The sequence below is a fragment of the Protopterus annectens genome, chromosome 1.part0, assembly GCF_019279795.1.
Source record: "Protopterus annectens isolate FY-2018-M chromosome 1.part0, PAN1.0, whole genome shotgun sequence".
NCBI classification, from domain to species: domain Eukaryota; kingdom Metazoa; phylum Chordata; order Ceratodontiformes; family Protopteridae; genus Protopterus; species Protopterus annectens.
In genome coordinates this window covers 1665566787-1665587837 of record NC_056725.1, presented here as the reverse complement: position 1 = coordinate 1665587837, position 21051 = coordinate 1665566787, and positions in this window count along the sequence as shown.

The window sequence follows — 21051 nt, the reverse complement described above, 5'->3', positions numbered from 1 at the left end:
TAAATTGACTGGAACGTATTTATACATGTTGTGGCTTACGTCATTCGATGTTATCAAATAACAATCAGTTTCATCCTGAATATTTGAAAAGCTAAACTTGATTGGTAAAAGACGAACTATACACTCAAAGAGAGGGGGCGGTGCAAAATGACAAATGCTCGCTCCAAAATCATGTTAGAACCAAGGTCTTGAGTTGTCATTCAGAATATGATCTTCGATTGGTTTAGTATCAGCTGATGAAAGCTTGAAGAAACTTTTTTCTGTAACTCATTGCAATACTTAAGTTGTAGCCAGTTGGTATTGTAAACTCTTTACGGAGCAGCGGTACGTCTTTTACCTGATGCAACAGGGAAGCAACACTGAATTAAAGGTACACAGAAGCCTGCGGATGTGTATAAAGTGAATCAAATTCAAACGTGAAACTGATAATTTTAGTAAAAATAACACGAGTTGTGTTGTAAAACAATGCTAATGTTGCTCAAGGGTGTGTAACCAAGCATAATCTTTGTACCCTAAAGGAAGGGTATAGCCAGAAATTTCAGTTTTGTATTCATAAAGCATTTTTACTGCCCCTCGACCCGCCTGACATCTGAAAAAAATGGATACACCTTTCAAAACATTGTCCCCCTAGCAGTTAATAATTGTACATATGATTGCCTGTGCTTCCCTGTAAAACTATTAAAGATATTGTTTTAGATTTGCAGTCCTCTCTGTAAGAAAGTTATGTGCCTGTTGTTAGAGGCATTACTTTAAACAGTTGTAAACATAACATAGCTTGAAAAAAGCTACGTTTGAGTGATGGAAAGGAAAAAAAATGTACTATATAGATTACAAAGTATATGTCTGGCACCATCCTTGCTCTACAGAGTAAATTTTTTGAACCTCACTAAGAAAATTGTAGCTTTTTCAGGACAAACGTCTGCATAACTGTTTGAATTAATGCATCCAAGGATAGATACATTGCTTGTTTACTGGCGTAATTGCTAATCCAAAAACAATATATTTAGTAGATATAGAGGCAATAGCTGAAATGATGTATGCATTTATTAAGTGTTTGAGGAGCATCATTTTGTGAGATGTGCACATTATTTTAATCCAGGTGGGTTAGGGGCAGCAATAAGGGACTGTGAGTACAAAATGGAATTATCTGGCTACACCCCTGGTGTTGCTTATTCTCATTCTCTCCTGGGTTATGATTCAGGTGCCTTATGCCGCCCGACTGCTTGGAATTTTGCAATCAGCAGTCTCTACCTCTTTTTGCTGCCCTGGCAAAAAAAAGTGTTGCCTCTTTGTATTTATGCAGTGTAAGCATAATGTTCAGCTGTTGCCTTGCCACAGAAAGGTTATGGATGAGTAACCCTGTATATTTAAACTGATAGTGTGTACAGATTAGTTTGGGAGATTATAAACCTCCTAAAATATTTTGAAAGATCTGAAGAATGAGTTTCTTTTGGCTATAATGTCACTGGGAGATGCTTAGAAAAAGTATACTTTGTGAATGCTTAAAAATATGCATGCAGGTTAGTACATAAAGGGCCAGATTATGTAACAAATTGCAATTAGCAAGAAATGCTACATGGAGACTACAAAGGTTTACACTTTTGAAATTCCAACAAACCCATTCTGGTGACTATAAAAATGAAGTACAGCATAAACATCTTGCAACCAACTGCAAACTGCATATGACCGCATAAAACTTCGGAGGCTATTAGTATCAATTTAAGTGGAAGTTAATATTGGCAGACAAAACATTGGTGGCCCAAAGGCCACATTCGTGGATAGCAAAACCACTGAGTTCCAGTCACTGAAGAAAATTTAGCAAGAAATATGTCCCTGCTTGTAGCCCAAACCAAACAACAACAATGCAAACTAGCATGTTTATGGTCAGAGGTGATAAAAGGAAAAAGTACACCCTGCTGTTTGGAGGTGCCTGATCAATATCATCCATGGCTCCAGCTACATTAGCACTCAGACTGTAAAGTAAGAGACAGATCTTATCTAAACAGAAAAATGGTGCAGGCTGTATGTGAGGTATATGCACCCCACATGATATTACAGAGACCATAGTATATCCTTCTAAAGACAAAGAGCCACCTAGTATTAAACACAGGGTGCCACTTTTACTTTGTCACAAAAAGCTACATCTCAAGTTATATGCCACAAGGTTGGGGATTTATAATTAGTAATAATTACATTTGTTAACTGGGTAAATCAATTGGGGTTGGGGGATGGCATAATGGTTAAGGTGTTTACCTCACAAACAAGAGATAGAGCTTGATTCTCACCTTTGAGAGAATTTGGCTAGGCTTAAAATGGCCAACAAGGGCAACCTGCGACTTACTTACGACTTACTTATGTACCTTATAAAACTATGTGCTGTGACAATGATATCCCATTTAAGGATACGTGCATAGAGAAAAACATGATGTCCACTCAAGTACAGCTAACAAGATTATACCATTCCAGACCATCCTTTCTCATGCACATCTTGAAATCCTGTGACATCAGACATTTTTTATTACTTTAAAACAAGAAATGTTTACATTAGTCACAACAGTCATCATCTGTACAGGCATGAGGAAAAACATAGACCAAGTTACTCAAAGTAGTAGTACTCAAAGAGGCAAAGCAGTAGCTAGGTCAATTGGTATCTTAGGCAATCCTCAGAGTCGTGCCCATACTCCAAAGCTGAGGACCAGAAAAGAAAAGAAAAGCCCCAGGATTCATGAAGCTTGCGCCAGGCGTGGGCGTAGCGTAGGCGGTATAATGCCAAATATGGCCGCCGAGTGATTCAGGTACGATCCAATTCCACGTGCACTACCGGTGTACGCCAGAACTGTGCAGCCCTTGGCTTAGGTATGCTAATCACCCCATGTGCAGTGTTGCACCATGTAAATGAAGGCATATAGCGATTCATGAAGTGGTGCAGGCGTAGCGTAAGCCCACGGAAATGTAAACCGAAAAACACGGTTTACATTTTCCCAAACAGAACATCGGAGCTATAGAAGTGGACCAGACTCATGCATTACAAAGTTAACATATGCCAATGGCTAAATACACAGCCAATGGCATAAGAAAAGATGCACAACACCTAAAAAACAACATTTAATGTCATGTCCACAGTAACGCACAGTACAACCGCAAGGCATGTGTGCGCAAACTGGAACACAAAGAAAATATATACAAATGTCATAAAATCGCAATGTAATACAAATCAGGATTTCACCATAAGGCGCAATGGTATGCATGGTACACCACAACCAAGGTGCAAGGGTTGCTAAGGGTCTGCTACAGTGTTCGGCGTGGTAACTATGAATTAGTTGTCAATGCCATGCAAATGAGGCAGGTAATACTGAATCGCAAACGTCCCGCCGGATGAAGGATGTTCCATACGGTGCAGCGCTATAACACCGAGGAGTGGCTCAGAGGTGATACATGACATCAGCAGAGGGGTGTGCCACCATAGCTGTAAGCACATTGGAGCAATGCAAATCTGGCCTGGCCATTGCTAAGCAAAGCTGCAGGACAGGGGTGGGGAGGTAGGTATAGAATCGTTTAGCTGAGAGCACATATGGTGCCCGAAAGCGCATGTGTACGGGGATGAAAACGTGCCCGAAACCCGGTAAGCGGATGCACGTGCCATGAACAATAGCACAAACAAGAAGGCAGGGGAAGAAAAGAAGGAAATGCCGCAATAGGGTAATTGGAGTACAACTGAGCAATTAACACCTATCAACTCACGGCGGCCAATCGACGGCAGCTGATAAGTCTGCTTGCAGAAACCTGCAAAACAAGATAGGGGATGCATTGGATTGCAAAGATAGGAGAGCTGTCATAGCAGAGTAAAGCAAACCTACAGTAGACCGGCAATAGAACACATTACGCAAGATAAGCCAGGTCTAGGAAAGTACAAATGAAAGCAGGCTGCTGGATGTATGCCAGAAAATGGTAGGTGAAATGTGCAGAAATGTAAAGGGAAGGGCAAGAGGTAATACACGGCAGCCAAATGTAATTCAACACCAAAGGCACCACAATAGTAGTTCCTGTAGTAAAACACATAAGATACCCTGTAGCTACGATCATACATACACACCCTATGACATCATCGGTGTTCACAGCACAATAGTATAAAGTGTGAAAGCACCTGACACACACCTGTGTATTCCCAAATACTGCACCATAGGTGTAAACACACGGGGAACTTTTAAAATGTACATGTTGGGAGCTGCCATAGCTGTGATTCATCACCATGTGTTAGAGACTGGCAGTGTTGTGGAGGATGATGCCGACAACCACCGCAGGCCCCGGAAGAGGAGAAGAGTGTTCAGACCAAGGGTAACCTACCAGGGGCTACATGATCTGGAGATAGTAGAGTGTTACAGGGTGGACAGGGACATCTTACAGCAAATAGTGGGGCTGTGCCGGCCACACCTGAGAACCAGAAACAACAGAGGGGAACCCATTCCAGTGGACACGAAGGTATGTGTAAGCTTGTGAATACTAGCCACAGGTTCCTTTCAAAGGCCAACTGGAGATATAATGGGGATCTCACAGGCATCAGCATCCAGGGTACTACACCAGTTCCTGGATGCCATGTTACCACATGCCAATGAGCATATATACTTCCCCCGAACTCAGGAGGAGTTGGCCAGCAATATGCGTCACTTCCACCGTGTAGCACACTACCCGGAGGTACTGGGTGCGATAGACTGCACGCACATACATATCAAGTTACCACCCGGTGAGCATGGTAGGCGCTACATAAACCGCAAGGGATTCCACTCCATCAACTGCCAGGTCATGTGCAATGCTCAGGGCATTATCATGGATGTTTGTGCTGGCAGCCCTGGAAGTTACTATGACTCCCATATCTGGCATGCCTCACAGCTGTATCAGGTATTTCTCAGGTGGGACATCCCACATGGCCATCTTGTGGGGGATGCTGGCTATGCACTGGAGCCGTGGATGATGACTCCCATCAGAAATGCACACACACCCATGCAAGAACGCCATAATGAGGCAAACGCACAAATCAGAATCATCATATAGCATGTATTCGGTATGCTGAAATCACGGTTCCGTTGCTTGGACACATCTGGTGGAGCCTTGCAGTACTCTCCAGGCACGTGTGCCCACATCTTCATAGTATGTGCCATGCTACATGATATGATCTTGTGGAAACAGCTGCAGCAGGGACAAAATGGTGAAGGCCCACATAGCCCACTGCAATTGCCAAGGCCATCACAGGCACAGAGGGATTCAGACCATGAACACACTGTGCCAGCCCCAGTAGGCAGACGGAGAGATGCCCAATATGCCTACGCCTTGGCAAAGAGGGAATGTATAGCACATACTCTGAAAATGTAGGCCCCTATGGACTGACACACCTCTCCACCTGCACACACAGTAAAATGGATGGCACACACACACGACCACCTGTAAATTGTAATGTATAGGTGGCCCACTGTGTGAATCCTACATAGGCAGCCCTCAAACATTGTACACACAACAGCTATTGGAACACGGAATGTCAACACCTGAACAGTACATGCGCCTATCAGCATATGTTGGTGCTGTGTGTATAGGTTCCCAGGTACATCGGTAGGTACACGCCCGATTGTCAGAGGCCATACACCAAACGAGGCAAACAGTGTCTGCTGTCACCACAACATCAAGTAACCAACTGTTGCCTAGCGGAGCAGAGGCAATCGCGGGATCACATATGTGTAAGCACTGTTCTGCACACACTCTGCACGGATTCCCTGCTGCGTTAATGAGGGGCTCCACATAATGTAATCATGGATGTTGTGTCAAGGCATGGGGTGTACCCATTACAGGTATTCATCACCCCAGCATGCTCCACCTACGGTCGTTTGAAGGTGTAGCACATTATCGTGTGTGGCTCACTGTGATATACATAACCCAATGCCGGAGCACATCCAGTAAACATCACATGGACATACCATTAACTGGACTCATCAATATGTAAACTAACTGAGTTACCCATGTGAGTGCAGTATGGAGTAACAACCGTAGTATACTCCACATACAAAACACCATAACACGTGTACACATCCCAGATGGCCAAGTGGTAAATGCAGTGACCGTTGTGCATGTTCCCGGTCCCACATCCTGTAAGGGATATAACGTAATCCCGAAGGCACGAGTAATGCATGTCAGATGCAGGTCATCAGATCATGTTTAGCACACGTTAGCGGGAATATGCATTGCTCACTGCTGCTAAGTGTCATTTAAATATGACTAGACGGATATGCACGAAACAGGGCTAAGCTTCCCAGAATATCGCACAGATCAAGGTCAATGATGTCCAGAACAGGTGATTAAACCAGCATTATTCACCCCTGTACTAATAGCTCCTGCTCTGAAGGGTAAAACGACCACTGCCAGGAGTAGAACACGCAATCATGTATACAATCACCTAACACTATGATAGCCAAGATGTACCTACGGTAGGGTTGCCACCTTTTCAAATGACCAATGTGGGACATACATCAGATTTCTGCAGGCCGACACATACACCCGGCCAGTACGAAAATCAGAACTTCACTTATTTGCCTAGATAAAAGCTTATTCTTGTAATGTTTTAGTTACTTATTCTGTTTCTTATAACATTTAGGTGGTTCAGATGCAGAATAACTGTTTTATGCAACTATTACATAAACTATAGGAAATAAGTTTGTCTTAAAATCTCAGGACATTTGCCATTTTACAAATATTTTGCAGGACACAACTGCCCAAAGAGGGACTGTCCCTCGCAAAGTGGGACAGGTGGTAACCCTAACCTATGGCAGGTGTGTAATGTGACAGGTACAGACACAAACGTGCGGAGTCCAGGAAACAGTATACACCAAGTACACAATGAAAGGTGTAGCTTGCCTGTCACTTTCCCTGTCAGATATATATATATATATATATATATATATATATATATATATATATATATATATATATATATATATATATATATAAAATACAGATAGAAAGGGCGATAGAGTGATATATGTTGATATATACAGATTCACCGATATCTGCAAATATATAGATACGTCAGCAACATTCATAAAACCTTGGAGGTACAAATAAATAGGATACCACCAACTATGGAATGTGTCACATACTGACACGCATAACCACAAGGCTGAAAGACCGAAAGAACACAGTACTGGAACAGTAGAACCGCGAGTAATATTATGACGATATGAAGGGACATTTAGTTACCGCTGCCGGTGTTGCGGTCCACGTAGGTACTGTGTTCAACTGTGTTTGTGAGTGCTGTAATCTGTGTATGTGTGTGTTGAGGGTGCCATGTGCATTTCCGTGTGACTGTAATGTGTGTGTGTGTGTCTGCATCGTGTGTCTGTTAGTGCCAACTCGGAGGTAGATCATTACGGTAGGTGTGGGTATAGCTAGCCATAGGCATACGGTTACCACCTGTCCCACATTAGGAGGGACAGCCCCTTCCTGGGCAGTTGTGTCCTGACATAAAACATTACAAAGGGCAACTGTCCGAGAGTGTAGGACATTATTATGTCCCATATATTAAGTAATAGTTGCATGAAATAGTTATGCCAGTATGTAAGAAACGTAAATGTTGCATGCAATATGATAAGTAGCCAAAGTCCCACAACAATAAGTATGTATTGAGGATAAAAGTATGTGCTACCCTGTGTACTGACTGTGGCTATGTGTCGGCCTGTAAACACCGATGTGTGTCCCGCAAGTGTCCAACAATGTCCATATGAAAAGGTGGCAACCCATGCCAAAGAGGTTCTGTCACCAACACAACTGCAATGACTGCAAATATCTGGGACAGAAATACACGGGATAGCTGTCATTTAAAAATATCCCTTTACATATCGCTGTAATTCCGGAGGTATGGAAGTATCAACCTCACCTGCATACTATATAGAAACCAATTAACAATGGCCCAATGTATAATCCCATAACATAAGTCTACTAACTGATAGCTCTTTAATTAGAGAAGGAGCCCACACACATATATATGGAATATCTAGAAATGCAAGCCACACAAACCTGTATATGCTACGTACACCCACCTACATCCCCCACACTAGAAACTATAGCAATACAGACTGTAATTACAGCACAAACATCCAGTCAGTCAATCACCTCTGCAGAAGCGTTAACATACCTTGTGAGAGACACATTTAAAGGTGCCATGTAAAATTGTAGCCATTGTATAATGGAACAAACGGTGATGTTACAGGTTTTGTTTGCAAAAGTCCATTATCAGACGGTTGGGATGACAGGTACACTCACATGTAGAACCACATACTCCAGCCATCACACACAATCCATGGGGGACATGAATCCAAACTATACGTGTCTCTACACATAGCAGTTGCAATTACACACAACAAAACACAATACAGGCCGTTTCCCCGAAGGTAGGGCAAATGGGCAATGCCCAAGTGGAGAATTCAATTATACCCCACTGTTGCAGCGTAATTGGTGAATGGAGTAGCTGCACAGCTGTTGTGCAAGTAATAAGTCACTCAGGAACACCAATTGGCGGCCGGAAACCACATGTTACAGGTATCAACGTATATAAGGATGACTTGCCAGACATTCAAACCATATGCTCATACCATAGAACTGTTTAAACAGTGTAAGAGAAATAGAGACGAAAGTCCGGAATGATAACAAGGTATGTAGGACACTCGGTATGTAAGTGTATGTATAGCATGTTTCGTATTAATTATGTTAGTATTTGTATAGCCTGGTTTGCATTAATTAAAAGTGTCCGCAATGCATAAAGTGGGAAAAGGTATTTATGTAGTGATGTCTTGCTGAGCATACTAACGCTTGTAGAAATTGTGCGTCCAGCAGTGGGCCACAAGGTAAACATCACAGGCACCACAAGGGATGCTACATGAGGGTTTGAAACAGAACAATTCCATACCACCCACTGTCAGTGGTAGGGTATGTCCAACAAGTACGTGTCATAGCAGGGGATAGTATATGTTGATATACTGTCACAGTAGGCCTGTGTATGGGCATATAATGACAATAACATGTCTAAGGTGGTCCCGCTGTGCAAGTATGCTTTGCATTATGGGATACTATGTAAAATATGTGTAATGTATAGTATTGTAGGTAGATATGTCAGATATGCTACACAGCATAACAGGCATATCATGCATACCAAATGTATTGTCTATTGGCATGTACAATGTACAATAACAGGATACATATGGCTTGTAGTCACGGGACATTGTAATAGCATGATAGCTAATCTAAATGGAAGGGCTACTCAAGTAACCATGCACAAAGGACATGTAATAGCTTCACAGGTTCATAGTGGGGTACTATTCAGTCTGGTAAGTCTATGTGTAAGCACAACCACAGTGTTCACACCAGTGGCACCTCTCTAGGGTAGTGTCCTGTGAACATCAGAGCCATGTGTTACCTGCACCTCTGCACAATACAGCCAGTGCAGTGATCCCTGGTGTACATGTGTCTCCCATCCACCAAGTGAGGTATCACATGAACAGTGCTACTGAGTGTCCCTGCGTGATGTACATAGGAATCATGTTCCAAAGCATGGTGAGTGTCCGGTTTGGGAATGTAACCCTCAAGCACATCCCACCCATATCATGAGCATGTTGCTCACAGTGGCTTTTGCTTATGTCGCGTATGTGGAGTATATCCATTAATATTGTTGTGGACATGGGCCCTGTCTGTTCAGCAGAGGTCACCCCTGAATATGTAGTATGCAAATGTGTACAGACGTGGTGTCCGTAGTTCAGCCGCATACTTTAACTGTCGAAGCTCAATAAACGTCATGGCATGTTAATGTTGTGGTATGTAAAACCGTAGCTGTTGTGTAAGGTACACCCTAAACAGGGTGTTGTACCCTTGAATGTGTGTATATGTCTGGAGTTCAGAGGTACAATGGGTGCCTATGTACCAGCTACACACCCAGTACAGATAAGTGTGGCCACGTAGAAGGATATCCATGCCACAGTGGCAACATGGTTATCACAGGAGTGGGTGCGACATATGTGTGTACTACGAACACGTACAATGTGTCATATATGTAGGGGACTACCACCTATGTGATAGTCAGTGGGTGAATGGTGTAATGCAAAGGGGATGTTCATGCACCTTGTGTCATGCAGCTTGAGGCCATGATATTGATATCAGGTATCCGTCACAGTGACACCCTTATGGATGGAGTCAGTATCAGCTGGTGGAACAATCATGGTGCTTTGTATGCAGTGATCTGTAAAGCTAGGCAGGGAAAGTCCCTCTGTGCTAGCCTGTACCACAGGGAAGCATATACCGAACATGAGGGGCCCTATGACTGAGGACTGTGGTATGCCAAGTGTAACTGCAATACAGTAGGTACTATGGTATGCTACCCTCATTGGGTGTGTCCTGTCCATGAGCCACTTTGCATAACATCCTGAGACACAGGGTTCAATGTGCAGGTGGATGTGTATGTTGTCAATACCAGAATGGAGAACGGTGCTGAAAGGCAATGAGAGGACAATGTAGGCTGTGTGGACCCCTGTACCATCATCAACTACCCTGGTAACTGTATGAAAGGAGTCCACCAGGTGTAGGAGCCATGCTCTGGCCCTAACAAGTCCAACCTGGGTGGCATCAAAGGACCGGAGCCCAGCAATGTCTCTGTGAATGACGTCCATGATGATGTACCCCATAGCCATACAGAACAGTCCAGTCAGGTGTGTAGGGCAATAGTCCCACTCGTGCATTGTGATGCCACCTGTGTGGAGTGTGATAACTGTTGCTGTGTGCCATTCAGGGGCAACAATGTCTGATACAAGGCTATTACTGAATATGGTGGCCTAGTGGGGAGACACGTCGTTCAGAGGTTTGTGGACAGCACAGCCTTGGACTTTGGATGATCACATGGGGCCAGTGTCCCAGGCCATATAGAGTGCAGGTTAGTACTGTGTAGGTGTGACCACAGGGACACCGCAAAGTCCCTGCATGGATTGTGGCCCTGTAGGGAGTGAGAGGGTGTAATGTTAGCATTGAATCCATCCGCCAGCATGTTGCCAACATCATCTGGTTCTGTAATGTTCCTGAGTAACTGTTGTATGTGAGAGCAGATGTGGGTATTGCCATTGACTACTGACATACCACCATAATGCCTTGTGGTACACCCCGGAATGTGTTGCAGAAATGTTTATGTAGCTAGTTTTGGAGTATGTGATGAGAGATCCCGTGGCCCTACCGAGACTGACCAGTGAGCTTCTCCACCCATGGGATTGTACACCACTTTGCAACAGCCTCCACCTGTTGTTGTAAATTATGTCCATGGAACTGGACCCTCAGAGTGGCATCTGTTATCTGGTGGGTACCATCGTGGCACTGTGTGGAATAGCATGATCCATGCAGTCGTGTACATGCTAGTGAAGTGCACTGGGGTATATGTAAGCGTTTGTATGTGCATTGTCCATCTGCACAGGTGTCATGATGTTAACTACCGCTGTCATAAGACGTCTGTAGTAGGTGTTGTAGTACTCATGTACTGTGTATGCTGTGAAGGGTGTGGTGCCAGGATGTGGCTAACAAGGGTGATTAGCATATGTCCGGAATCCACCAATGAGGGGATAACCCCAGGTGTGGAACACCAGTCACATGTTGGTAGTGTCCATGTCAAGGATATTGTTGGTCTTGGAGGTGGTGTGTATGGGTTGATCCAGCCGAGTGGAGGTTATGAATCACGGACAGTGTTGGCCTAATGTGTCGGTACATGAGTGGCTATCCCAGTTAAGTGTTGGGTAGTGTCAGTCTCACATCAGTAGTATCTGTCTGAGCCCTACTGTCCAGTACACCAACAAATGAGGTCTGGTAACCGTGGGGTATGCTGTTGAATCTGTAGCATGTTACAATGTGTATAGCAGTGCTGGACACAGTTAGTTGCACGTGGAGCACCTCTGATGCATTGTGCTAGGTAACTAGTCAGGATGTGTGTACAACATAGTAGAATATGGGAACACCTCAGCCGTGGGTGTGCCGGTCCAGGTACATGCCTGAAAGGTATTGTCTGTGTATAACCTGTCATTGCAGGTGTGCTCTGCAGAGCCTAGAGGCAGGTCCCAGTCACTGCAGAGATATTGAAGTGGTGCATTATAAGGAGTGCCTTGCCTGCGTGTGTCAGAGATGAAGATGTCAAGCATTGTGTCACATGACCCCATGTTTTGCTTGCCAGTTCCCATTCTGGTGGTGAATGTTATTGGAAACTGTGCAAGACAGTCAGTATAGAAGCAGCAAGAGCCTTACATGTGATCTGTACTCCCAGGGCTGACAGGTGCAGGTCATCTGTGCCAAAGCATCATGTTGTTTGACCATGTCAGTCAAAACGGACAGATACCAGATGCCTGTGGAATGACAGCAGAAGCATAGGCAACTGTTGAAGTGACACAGTCAGTCATTGTACAGTGGTATCAGGTCTGGATGAATGCATAATGCTCCCCAGGGCTTGGGCTACAAGACTGGTAAGCTATTGCATGTCCCTGCACACATAGTCTGTGAAGTTGCATCTCAGGGCAGTCACACTAACATGGAGAATGACTGTCACATTGTACCTGGTGAGGTGTGGCATGGATGCATAGGTTATGTTGCAGAAGCAGTTATCCGACAGCAAGATGTAAGCGACTATCATCTTGTGTAGCCCGTTGAGTGGAACAGCAGTGTGACTGCCTACAGAGTCACCTATGACAGGTGTGTTGTGTATGTTATAACACCCTATTGGCTGTATGTGATGGGCACACATGAGTCTGTGGGCTATAAGTTGTTGTTGTTGTGTTTGGTGATGGGGGCTGCCTTTCGTGCCTACACAGAGTATGGAGAGGTACTGCACATGTTGTCCTCACATGTGTGGCCTGTGGTGGAGATCTTGTGAGACTATGTGATGAGTGGGGTGTGTTGTGAATGTTACACATCCCCACATGAGTGTCAGGTGCAGTCAGGGTTGGTGACAGCATTACCCCCAGCAGGGCTGCATATATGCATCCCCCACAGGCTGTAGTGTCGTATGTTGGGAGGTGAGCATTGACTGTGTACATGAGACAATTGCTCTATTGCCACATGTACGCCATATTCATCATATAGACAGGCAATAGCACTGGTACGTGACAGTTGGACATGCCTGTATATACAACCATGTCTCACAAGATATGTGAGTTACATGTGTACAACAGCTGTTGTACTGTAAGCAAGCTGGAAATGTAAGGACAGACAGTGTACCTGTGAGAAATGGTGTGGAATGGGTGCTATATTAATTAGTAGCTCATGACGTGCTCACAAGTTCTGAACAAGTGCTGAGCATGAACATACAATACAGATAGGGTGTTGGATAATATCAACCCACAAGTGGTGACGACAGTCATAATTGGTGGCACCGCACTATAACCCTGGAGAGTATGGTCTGCAAGTCCATGAACCATTATCAGTGTAGATGTTAGCAGTACAGATGTACATGACAGTACGGATGTTTGACTACATATACCTTTGTATTTCACAGGAGTGTTCTACCAGTGGCCTGTTGACAGAATCACAACTACAAAAGGTGCCAGAGTGACATGTGCATATCACACCAGTGCCAGCTACAGTAAAACAGGGTTAATGTGTTGTACTCCACCATCATTGTAGCCCATACTACACAGACAAATGTCAGGCATCTGTGTATGTAATGATGTGAATGGCCATGACATATGAGCAATAGCTGTCTCAGTGTTGTGAACAACATACAGAATGGACTGTGTGGGTGAGGTGTATGACATATGTGCACATTCTGATGGATGATATCAGCATTGTCACCACTAGGTGAATATCCCTGTACCCATTAACTACCACCTAGGCTGTGGTCAACATTATGGACACTGTGTAAGGGATGGTGCTGTGCAGTACACCTCCCTGAGTTGGTGACATCTCCAGGCCCCTTAGGTAGTCATACGAGGTACCCATGTCATGACAGGGTGCCATCCATGAGCATGGAGATCATTGGACAGGCATATACAGCACTCGGGTGAACAATATTGGATCACATATCACCTTTAAGGGGTATTGGCCATGTGTGGATGGGCGATACCAGCCTTCACAATCCTCACCTCCACTATGCAGAATGCTGTCTACCTTGCATAAAGACATTTGCTACACTAAGATGTTGGACATGCTACATGTCCATATCCTGATCTGAAAGACATACGTCATGGCCAGCCACCGTCCTACTACTAGTATCGCCACATGCTGGACAGATCCCTGTGCCATACATGTAACATACTCCCGCTATACCATGCAACCCTGTCCATCAGAGCTGCACATGTCATCCCTGTCATACATGGTGTGATGGCCGCATGGTAGATATAGTATCAACTGTCTGGATCAGTAATGTGGCACTGATGCACCTCGCGGTGGCATAATGGCTGTCAGATACAGCTAGGAAACCTTGCCCGTACATGCTGTAGTTGATAACCATCCCTGCGAATGACGTCCGACTAGCCATTGTCCCATGTCTATCACATGTGCAACACAGGCGATCCATGGCAGGATGTTGAACAGCTGTACAGTCCCGTGTAGATGTATATGGCAAAACACATGCATGTAAAGGTTTCCATGCGTATGTGTGCATTGTCACTGCTCAAGTCCATTAAGGCTGTGTATGTGTTGATATGTGACATATACACAGCATCAAGGTCAACAGCATTACCATGGACACATCCAGGCATGTGCAGATAGGTAAGAATACCAGTGCAGGCAAACAGACACGCCCACATCAAGACAGCATTCACATGGAGTATGAACAATGTAATGAGGTGACACACATATATGGTGATGATATCCAATGCATAATGGGTGTTACATGTGTGTGACACAAACATGTCAGTCATGTCAGTGTCATGATTATTTGCAAAGAGAACTGTGCAGATGTACCAGATTTACTAGAAATGTATGTGCAGCAGTATCTCTGTACATCTCTGAAACTGTGACCTGTCACCATCATTATGTCTTACAGATAATGCCTCGTACACGCCTGCCAGCGTACAGCTGCCAGGAGGAGGATGTCCTCATTCCATACCTCCATGAGAACTACAAGGTGTTGTTCAGCCATGTGCCACAGCATGCCCAGCAGCGGGACGACCTGTGGCAGGATCTTTCCAGGAGGGTGAATGATGTGGGTGGCCATAACCGCACCTACCAGCAGGTGCGCAGACACTGCACGGACTTGATATGACATGCAAAACAGCGCGCCACTGCAATCGTCAGGGAGCAAGGTGGAACAGGTGGTGGGCCACCAACCCAGCCCCCACTCACACACACCGAGGAGCTACTGGCCAGTCTGGGGACACCCTCAGAACAGCATCCACAAACACTAGCTGCCATCGTGGAGGTGGGTGTCTCCCAACCAATGAGCCTGGAGTTGCCTGGTAAGTCAGTACTGCACATATGGCTATTATATCCCATTTAGTTGCATGTGTCACTGTACATTATGTAATGTAACAACATATGCAAGGTATGTGGACACACATGCTGCATACTACAGTATGCTACCCTGTGTATGCACGCATGTGCATAGTATATGCTATTGTACAGGCGACTGTGTTAACATGCACAGTGCACCCTGTGGCTGTCATACAGTCATGGATAATGTTCATACTGCTGTGTCACCCTTATACAGGTACCTCTGGCGTGCCACACAGACATGAGTCCGTTGCAGGTGAGACTGTCATCAGTATCAGGCATGTTAAAGCATAGATCTATTTGCCATGTGGCCAGTTAACACTTGTACACTTGATGTTTGTTCCAGTCATGATATACAGGTTGCATCACCCATCATTCACACAGGCCACCCATGTGCAATATATACAAACTAAATGATACACCAACATGAAACCACAGTATTTGTCATTGCTACATGTGTGGACAGCTTTGCATACAATGGTGGAGGTGTTCTACAATGGATGCATATGTACTGTACATTTGAATGACACGTGTGGTATGCAAACAGTGCCACACAGTGAGCTGTGGTATTGGCAGCCCACAGGAGTTACCATTTTGTTATATGCCCCTGCAATGGGTGCACACATTGTGATGCGCCATCTGACATGTTCCAGACATGTAGTGTTTTGGCTGCAATATTGTCACACTATCCCATAAGCCATACCCCACATACCAAACATAGAAGCTGTTGTCTGCATAGCCCTGTGGATGGTGACATATCTGACATCTATGGGTGTATGTCATATGGGACAACACAGACATGTGTGATAGATGGCCATCACACACATTTGTCCAACACATGTGCACACATGGCCATGGGGGATGGCCAGAGACACGTAGCCACACAGTAGATGTGATGTGTATACACCCTGTTTCACATTGTCCATGCATGGTCCAGTTAAAGCCTTAGTTGACCAATTATACAGTTGATGTGGTACACTGGACATCCTAAAAGCCTGTGCACAGCTACTGGAGGTGTCACTGACGTCTACCATATAAGATGTGTTGAACATCATGACTGTGTCATAGCATGACAGTAGTCACCTGTACAGCTTCCACAGACATTGACACCAAATCAGGCCACAGATACTGTACATTTCCCTTGCTGCTGTAGGACATCACCGTTAGCTGTGCACCTCGTGTGTGTGGTACATCAATGTCACATGGGACATGGTGAATTGACAAGTCTGCTATGTGTGGACATGGTTGCCAGGCAGCTAAGACTCTGTAGTAGTTGTGCAGGGGTGTCGACTGTAGGTCCTTCAGTGACCTGTCACATGACACAGCATGGTTTGGTGAGTATACACCTCAGCATTGTGGGTCATAATCCACAGTTATGTCATGGGTATGCATGCAGTTATGGCTATGCAATGTGTACATATTATGCACTGTATAGCAATATAGACACCTCATGATGCCATGCAATGGCACAGTGTCTGTACTTCACACTGTATAGCAATGTAGATGGATCATGCTACCCTTCCATGCTCATGCACATTTGCTAAACATGCATTCTATCTGTAGGGCATACAGACAACACTGCAATGTGATGCCCATTACAACACTGTACATGTGTCAGGACACCATTGTCTCAGACATGTATGCATGTTAATGCACACATCAGCGGATTACATGTCAAGGTCACGTCAACCATGTGTACTGTTATCCTGTTCTGGTCCACATGGTGTATCATGGGGATGTATGCATACTACCATGATTGTGTGAACTGCATGGCTACTGATATGACACCTGCTTGCTGTAGTCTGCACCCCAGGGAGGTATGGTAACTAACACTATTAATGTCTGAGCTGCATGCCGTCTGCTGTATCACAGGCATGCTGCATGTCATCTGTCAAATCACATGCATGGTGTGTGTGTGTGTCTGTGTGTGTGTCTATTGTAATTTAGTCTTACTTTGCATTCACAGATGATGTAGGTGCGTTACCCTCCTGCGGTCCATCTGATACTAGCAGTGATGAACATATGCATGGGGTACAGACAGGGTTGTCAGGGGCTGAATCTGTGCCAATGGTTGCCATCCCAGCTATGTCCCCCTCTTCCCCGCACACAGTTCTGCTGCCAACACATACCGCATCACCAGTGGCCATAGAGGAAGGACAGTCAGCGTCTGTTAGTGTGGAACAGGAACATGTGGTGGCTACAGAAGGTGTGTCTCCACACCATGGTGTCAGTGTAATGACAGCAGATGTGCCACACAGGCATGCGGCCAGTGCTGCTCGTAGGAGGACCTCTGGCAGACATGCACCTGCAGGACAGAGCGCAGCAGCTGGTATCACCAGATGCATGTTCCAGACTGTAATGGCGGCACAGGCACGTGCTGAATGGCAGAACAGAGAAGGGCAGAGGCTGCAGAGGGCTGCTATCCATACCCTAAATGACAACATCCAGGCATTGGCAAATGCTCAACAGCAGATTGCTGATGTTCTGGACAGGCAATTAGGTGACATGGTCGGAATCCTTGACCATGGCATGGCAATCCACGAGTGTGAGCTGTCTGTGCTGGAACATCTGGTAGGAGTGAGGTGTAGGCCATGTGGATGTAGACCAGCTACACCACCTAGTGCAGGTCAACATGAGCATGCCACCTCACATGCCCGCTCCCATAGTGCCGGTAGCAGTAGCAGTGCAGCTGGTGCTGTGCAGTCCACACCAGGACACAGCAGGCCAAGTGGACGTGGCCCTGGACATTCCCAGCAGGGACACGGTTCCAGTAGATGTGTCGTTGGACAGTAGCCAATCTGTACCTCTGCCTGGTAGTGCCCGTGCAACCCCTGGCAGGCACAGGTCACGTGGCTGGACACAGTGAGCTGTACAACCTGGTCTGTACAAACTGGAGCTGTCATTAATACCCCTGTGTAGGTCTCACATAAGGCAGAAGTGTGTGCACACATACACGCACACAGCAAACACATCTGTAGGGCACCACAACACCCACATGCATACTGAACAGACATGTCCAATCATGCCACTGGCCCTTACCCACACACAAGATGTCATCCATTGGTGCAGCCTATGCCCCTGGCAAACATTATCACTTTGTGCATATGATGAAGCCTGTGCCGCATCCCTGTATTCCACACCCTTGGTGCAGGGACATGCTCAAATGGTCTGATGCACAGGGTGAACAGAATAGTGAGAGAAGTGTGTATAGCATTAGTTGTGTATGAATAGTGAGAGAAGTGTATATTACATTAGTTGTGTACTGTTAACACGCACCAGACATACCATGTAGTACAGGTTTAGCATGCATTGTTTTATGTTCACAATATGTGTCTTGGTAACAACAGTAACAGCATGTTGGTAATGATGCCCTGGTTCCCTCCTTATGGTCTACTTGCATGTGCCTACAGGTAGCAGTGTTTGCAGTCTCCCATGTGTAACTGTTGAGTACTCACAGGTACGTATGGCAATATCAGCATGCTATACGTAGCCTCAACCTGACTGTTGGAAAGGCTAACATACCACAGATGTCCACACATATACTGATCCAGACGCATGTGGGCAGTTTAATAGGCTACAGTGGCTAGAGACGTGACATCCATACCATGTCACATCACAGGTATGTTGACATGGTGCAGAGGTTGTACACAGTGGTCCGGCCGATGCTAATGTTAGAGGCCACCTGATAGCATGAGGCCTCACTGTGTAGCAGTCATACCCTGTCACATTACAGGAACATGCACACACTCTTGCGGTCAACAACACTGTAATGCACACCCCATAGTGTTGAGGTGAGGACCCCTGCCTATGTGGTAATTACCCTCACAGTACTATGCACCCATGCAACACGACACAGAGAAAGAACATGTACAGGTAGCCAGTACGGCTGAGACCTATGGCATCAACAGGGTAGTAGACTGCATCACCATGAGGGGTTAGGGATCCTGTGTGTTCTGTATGGTAGCATACACCCTCACTCCATGCACCAGACAGCCATACATACATACACACACACACACACACACACACACACACACACACACACACACACTGTGGAAACCACAAATGTCATACACATACAGATAGCTGATGTGTGTAATACACACACCACACCTGCCTACATCATGCTTTCCACACTGCAGTATGTACAGATCTCTACAACAGTGTACAGGGGTGTGTAACAATTGGGATGTATTCCCCACCATATGTGGCATATATGGTCACACAAGCAAACACACATGGCAGTACTGTGAATGATACACCTGCTATATGATGACACATCTGACAGACATGCAGCAGTATTGGCCACATTATGTGTACCAACGCTATGTCCGGCAATTGTGCTGCTATATGCAAACGGGAGGATGTATGTGTTACATGTGTCAAGTGACATACAGTTGGTAACACCTGACCGCTGTGTAGGTTTTATGTCTTCACCATCAAGTAACAGTAACATAGCGTACTGTTTGCACGTGTAATGGTAGGATGGTGTGTGACACACCTTTGAGCCGTCCCCGGCAAACATCCATCTACACAGGTGGATCACCACTTTATGTACACACATCCATCCATACCTGATGTACATCCTACCATACTGTCAGTATGTCACCATATACAGGTGTCAATGATGGGGCTGCATTGCAACTGCATGTTGTAGTTAGACACAGATGAGTTACTTACATCAGCTACTGCACATGCATGGTAGCTGCATGCACACTACAGATTGTACATGTGTGTTTGTCCTACATGCCTGTCATGTAGCCATGTTTGTATGCATTGCAATTGGTGGACATGTGTGTTGACATACATAACACATGGACTGTTGTATGATATGATGGGTGTCATGGGTAACGAGTACAGAGGGAATGTGTCCTCGGTCAACATTGCTACCTCATGTACTGTTAGCATTCAACAGCTATGGACCCACCTTCCATTTGCGTGTGTATGATTGCTGTAGCCACTTGTCTGCACGGAGGACAGCAAAAGCTATGCTATGTACATATGTGTTGTGTGTGTGGTCCATGCACATAACCACTGCAATTACATGTATGACATATCCAAACATGTGTGTTCGTTGGTGTACAGTGACAGTCATCTGTCACAGCTGTGTAAGACCCAGGGACCCTGGTATGTGTAGAGCCGACCTGGTTATGTACAGTGGTATCATTGCAATGCATAACACATGATGGAACCCTTTCGGTGCATGTGTAGTCTGCACAGTTACTGTAGACCTATGTACAGTCCACTGGTCATGAGTCACACGGTGTTGTGTTAATGTATGGCTGTGTATTGCTGGTCCAACGACATGGTGATGTCTGTGGGCTACATTGTAGACTACGGTGCGTACCTCTGTGATCTGCACCTGAGACATCTGTGATGGCTCTTGAGTGTGTACTGGTCAATACATGTGTGTGGCCTTCATGTACATGGGGACAGTAATATCATACTGTGCCCTTCCGTGTTTAGAATCCATGTGCATGCAAGACGGCCCTTTGCAACTGCTAAGTGTGTGAGCATGCCCAGTATGCCGTTGTGTAGATGGACACACAGTACATTCCAAACTGCGCCCTT